Consider the following 6,612-nt stretch of genomic DNA (forward strand, 5'->3'; position numbering starts at 1 on the left):
CCCAATCCTGTTTGGATTTCAGAATTCTTTGTTCAAACTAGGAATCTGAAGTCAGTCAGCACTTTCAGTGATGACATTTTTGATCACGACATAAACCATTATTTAAGGATTTGAGGTATAAACAGAAAGACAATAAAGTTGCCAATTGTTGTTCCCTCTCCATCACTTAGTATTAACATCACAGTACATTTTAGAAAGAGAACCATCTTTTGGGGAGAGGAAAAAGCATTTTTCTTCAGAAAAAATTCAAAGTAGGTTCACATTTTACTTACCTTACATTTCTGTGAGGTTAAAAAGAGAAGAGAAGTTAAGTGAGTAATGAATCAGGACAATACCCAGGCCTATATTTTAACCTCTAAATAAGGTACCAACAATATGGTAATGGGTTTGCCAGTTGTGTTACCAGGAGAAGAGAAAAGTAGTGTAGAGGTACTGTTAAAGAGGAATGGGCTTTATTTGTAGGCTTGGTAAATGACTGCTTCAGTGGTGGGTGACTACCTGACCCTTTCTATATCAGAATTTTAATTTTACAAATTCTTTCATCACAAGAGCCCTGTGATGGAGGCAGTACAAGAATTAATTTTCAAAAAAATAAAATAATAATAAAATAATAATAATAATAATAAGATGAAGAAGAAGAATTCATTTTCTAGATGACAAACTAAGATTTGGTTTTGGTTTTGGTGAAGCAATTAGGGTTAAGTGACTTGCCCAGGGTCACCCAGCTAGTAAGTATCAAGTGTCTGAGGCTGGATTTGAACTCAGGTCCTCCTGAATCCAGGGCCAGTGCTCTATCCACTGTGCCACCTAGCTGCCCCAACAAACTAAGATTTAAAGAAATGAAACTGGTTCACATTGGAGCTGGGATTCAAACCTAAGTGTCCTGCCTCCAAGTCAAACACTTCCTATCACACCACAAGGCCTCTTGCCATGATTTTATAGGTTTGAGTTTGCATGGCCATCCCTTAAGAGGCTTTGTTTCTTAAGTACTTTGTAGTAATTACTATACTTTAGCAATTTATGGAGAGTGGTGCTTTGGTATGGCGACATAATCTAAATAATTAGGTGTGCCAGAGATGAGATCAGTCTATTTTCCTAAACAATCCTGCTTTCCTACAATCAAAGGACTAAGGTTATGCATTAAAAATAGCATTGAATAATTCTGGTTAAAGATGATATGATCGAAAATTCAGAGCAATATTTCATCTAGGTCTGCTACTACTAGGTTCTTTACTACTGTGACTATTTCATCCAATTTCTATCTTCTGTCTTCAGATGACCTAATTCACCCAGGATCTGATAACTTGGAGCTAGTGTCTGGAGATTTTATGAAATGCTGAAGCTTCAACTTCCAACTTCACCTCTGTACTCTTTCTTATAGAATATTAGCTTTGCCTTTCCTAAATATAGCCCCACCAAAGGCTTTCTCAATGACCTAGGCATCTAGGCATTGGAAGGCAGCACTCTCACTACCTAAAACTCTTCCCTTTATCTTTCTTAAGGAGAAAATAGCTTCTCTCAACTACAGAAGCCAGAATAGAGATTATACAGCATAAGCATACCATCTGTGTAAAGTTCGTACTTAGCAGTGCTTGGCACATAATAGGTGCTTAATAAATGCTTATTCCCTTCCCTTCTCACCAATGTAAAGCTAGTGATTCTTATCTTTAACAAAAAAGGGGAGGCAGCTAGGTGGCTCAGTGGATAAAGCACCTGCCCTGGATTCAGGAGAACCTAAATTCAAATCCAGCCTCTGACACTTGACACTTACTAGCTGTGTGACCCTGGGCAAGTCATTTAACCCTCACTACCCTGCCAAAAAATACCAAAAACAAACAACCACAACAAAAAAAGGGGGACATTTTCCTCAAATTAAAAAAAGCATTTATTTATCTGTTCTTTAACTGTTTTGAGGAAGAAAAGAAAAGCATTTATTAAGTACCTACTAAGTGCTAGTTGCTTTTTAAATATCTTATTTGAGCCTCACAACAACCCTTGTAGGAACTTCTTTCTGAGGCCGGGTTTGAACTCAGGTACTCCTGACTCTAGGGCCGGTGCTCTATCCACTGCGCCACCTAGCTGCCTCCTGTAGAAACTATTATTATACCCATTTCACAGTTGAGGAAATTGAGGCAGACAGGGGTTAAGTGACTTGCAGGAGGGAAAAGGGTAAAGAAAACGATGGAGTGCTGATAGAAGGGAAGGGTAAAACTAAGAGGCCAAAGGGGAAAAGGCAAAAGGGAGGTGGGGCTGATAGAAGGGAGGGTAGATTGAGGGAGGTGATGGTCAGAAGCAAAACCCTGTTGATACCTCATACCTTTTTGATTGGATAATAGGACAGCAAAGGAAAATGACAAATATTGTAGGGGGTATGGGAAAAATGCGACATTAATACACTCTTGGTAAAGTTGTAAACTGATTCAAACATTCTGTAGAGCAATTTGGAACTATGGCTAAGGGGCTATAAAACCATGCATACTCTTTGACCCAGCAATACCACTACTAGGTTGGGATCCTAAAAGAGATTTTTTTTAAAAGTTGAATTAGAAATTGGAGTGATGCCCATCACTTAGGGGAAAGGCTGAACAAATTGTGGGATGAGATTAGGAAGGAACACTATTGTGCTGTAAGAACTGATAAGCAGAATGCTATCTGAAAAATGCAATACATCTACTGATGGTAGCTGAATACAGACTGAAGTATAATTTTTTTGTTAGTTCCTCTCTCTAAAGTTTTTTGTCTGTTTTGTTTCACAACTTGAGTAATGTGGAAATGTTTTGCATGACTATATATGTATAACTTATATTGAATTGCTTGAGTTCCTAAGGGGGTGGGGAGGGAGGAAGAGAATTTGGAACACAAAGTTTTAAAAATCGATGTAAAAATTTCTTTATACATGTAACTTGGAGAAAATTCTAAATAAATAAAGTAATAATATTTTTAAGCCCTGTTGAAAAGGAACAGGGGAAAAGGAAAGAGAAAAGTATAAACAAGTGGGAAAATAGGATGCAGGGAAATAGACAGTAATCATAACTGTGAATGTGAATGGGATGAACTCTTCTATAAAATGGAAGTGGAGAGTAGAATGGATTAAAAAACAGTAGACAGCATAAAACATTTGGGAGTCTACCTGCCAAGGAAAACCCAGGAACTATATGAAAACAATTACAAAACACTTTTAACGCAAATAAAATCAGATCTAAACAAATGGAAAAATAACAGTTGCTCATGGGTAGGCCATGTTAATATGATAAAAATGACAATTCTATTGAAATTAATTTACTCATTCAGTGTCATGCCAATCAAACTACAAAAAAATTACTTCATAAGGCTAGAAAAAATAATAACAAAATTCATCTGGAAGAATAGAAGGTCAAGAATATCAAGGGAATTAATGAAAAAAAAATGCAAAGGAGGGTAACCAGCTATACCAGACCTAAAACTATATTATAAAGCAGCAATCATCAAAACTATTTGATACTGGGTAAGAAATAAATAAGAGGATCAGTAGAATAGGTTAGGTACACAAAACACAGCAGTAAATGAATAAAGCAATCTCCTATTTGATAGACCCAAAGACTTTAGCCTCCTGAATAAGAACTCATTATTTGACAAAAACTGCTGGGAAAACTAGAACATAGTATGGCAGAAATTAGGCATAAACCAACATCTTACATTGAACACCAAAGTAAAGTCAAAATGGGTACATGATCTAGACATAAAGGGTGATACCATAGGAAAATTAGAAAAGGAAGAAATAGTTTACTTGTCAGATCTATGGAGAAGGGAAGAATTTATGAAAAATGAGATAGAGAGGGGGCTGCTAGGTGGCACAGTGGATAAAGCCCCAGCCCTGGATTCAGGAGGATTTTGAGTTTAAATCTGACCTCAGACACTTAATGCTTATTAGCTGTGTGACCCTGGGCAAATCACTTAACCCTCATTGCCCTACCCCACCCCCCAAAAAATGAAATAGAGAACATTATGAAAAGCAAAATGGATCATTTTAATACATTAAATGAAAAAGAGTTTACACAAAGCCAATGCAACCAAGATTAGAAGGAAAGCAGAAAGTTGGGAAACAATTTTTACAGTGTTTAAATAAAGACCTCATATCTGAATCAAATAAATAAGAATTGGGGCAACTAGGTGGCACAGTTGATAAAGCACTAGCCCTGGAGTCAGGAGGACCTGAGTTCAAATCCAGCCTCAGACACTTGACACTTACTAGCTGTGTGATCCTGGGCAAGTCACCCAACCCTCATTGCCATGGGCGGGATGGGTCGGGGGCGGGGTGGGGGCCCCCGGAGGGACAACAAACAAACAAACAAACAAACAAATAAATAATACAGTCATTTCCCAATTGAGAAATAGTCAAAGGATATGAACAGGCAGTTTTCAGATGAAGAAATTAAAGCTATCCTAGTCATATGAAAAAAATGTCCTCAATCATTACTGATTAGAGAAATACACATTAACACTACTCTAAGGTACCACCTCACACCTCCAATTGGCTAATATGACAAAAAAGGAAAATGATAAGTGTTGGAGACAATGTGAGAAAATTGGAACACTAATGCACTGCTGGGGGAGTTGTGAGCTGATCCAACCATTCTGGAGAGCAATTTGGACCCAAGCCCAACTACTAGGTCTGTTTCCCAAAGAGATCATAACAAAAGGGAAAAGGACCCACATGTATAAAAATATTTTATCTGTTCTTTTTGTGGTGGCAAAGAATCAGAAACTGGGGCAAAGTCCATCAATTGAGGAAAGGCTAGACAAGTTGTGGTATATGAATGTATTGGAATACTCCTGTGCTGTAAGAAATGATAAGCGGACAGATTTGAGAAAAACCTGGAAAGACACATGAACTGATGCTGAGTGAAATGAGCAGAATCAAGAAAACATTGTACATGGTATCAACAACATCCATGATGAACTGTGATAGACTTAGCTCTTCTCAGCAATACAATGATGCAAAACAAAGTCAAAAGACTCATGATGGAAAATGCTCTCCACACACAGAAAAAGAACTATGGAGTCTGAATGCAGACTGAAGCATACTATTTTCACTTTTTTTGTTGCTTTTTGTTGTTGTTTCTTTTTTCTTGTGTTTTTTTCCCCATTTTGTTCTGATTCTTCTCTTACAACATGACTAACATAGAAATATGTTTAACCTGATTGTAATATATAACCTATATAAGATTGCTTGCTGGCTTTGGGAGGAGGAAAGGAAGGGAGGGTGGGAGAAAATTTTGGAAATCAAAATCCTTCAAAAGTAAATGGGTTTTTTTGTTTGTTTTTTTGGAATTTTTTTTTGGGGGGGTGAGGCAATTGGGGTTAAGTGACTTGCCCAGGGTCACACAGCTAGTAAGTGTCAAGTGTCTGAGGCCGGATTTGAACTCAGGACCTCCTAAATCCAGGGCCAGTGCTCTATCCACTGTATCACCTAGTTGCCCTTAAGGGCAGCTTCAGGATTCAGGATTCAGGATTCAGAAAGACCTGTGTTCATATTCCCCCTCAGACATTTGACACTTACTAGCTGTGTGACCCTGGGCAAGTCACTTAACCCTCAATGCTTCACAAAAACAAAAGTGAATGTTGAAAACTATCTTTACATGTAATTGGAGACAAATAAAGCTCTGGAGATTACCTTCCTTTTACCTGTTAAAAAAAAAAAAGATACGTTTTCCTACCATCATAAATTATTTCCTGAGAGGGAAATTTGTCTTAGTACATGGAGAAACAGCCCAGGAGTCAGGAAGATCTCAGTTTAGGTCCTGTCTCTGACCCATACTGACCATGTACCAGTCAAGCTTTTAATGTCTTAGTGCTCTAAGTAACTTAACTTTCTAAAACTACACATTGCCGAGGAGGTACCAATTTACACTGGTAGAAGGAGTTTTTTCACCAGTGAGCTCTTACATCAATAAAATTACAAGTCCAGTGTCTATACTAACTCTTAACAACTAGTTGTGTCTATAGGAAAATACAGAAGAACCCAGACGTAATGACTCGGGACTAATAAATTTTTATGGAGTAGTAAAGAGAGATTCAATAGAGGAGAAACACTTTAATGGGTAGGGCCACCGTAATGAATAAGTCATCAGAAATAAGAGCATCCTGGAAAAGAACAGATCGAGTCAATATAGGTAGTGGTGGGTGACATAAGATGATACTCTCCTGGCCTTGAGGATACTGTTGAACAATATGCAACTGGGAAGTTACTGTCATGGGAATTGAGTAAAGAGTTGCATATCCAAAACAAAACCAAAAACAAACAAAACCCACTCCTTCGAGTGTTTTCAACTCCGAACATCTCTAAATCCTGGAAGAAGTGGTGTAAAGACAGGAAGAATGCCTGCTTGACCCAAGTAAAGGATACTGGCAGGACTGTAGCAGGAAATAAGAGGTCCGTTAGATCAGGTAGACTAATAACATTAAAGCACAATGGGGGACAATGACCAGGGTGCTGCAGAGTTTGGATGATTCTTTTGCTAATCTGAAAAAACTTTTTAAAACGCCGAGGACCAAAGCTCACCTTTGGCCAAGTCAAGAGCTGGGAAAATGCACTGCGGTTTCTTCCAGGGCTTGGCTCTATCCTCTTCCCTT

Source organism: Dromiciops gliroides, chromosome 1 (assembly GCF_019393635.1).
Source record: "Dromiciops gliroides isolate mDroGli1 chromosome 1, mDroGli1.pri, whole genome shotgun sequence".
NCBI classification, from domain to species: domain Eukaryota; kingdom Metazoa; phylum Chordata; class Mammalia; order Microbiotheria; family Microbiotheriidae; genus Dromiciops; species Dromiciops gliroides.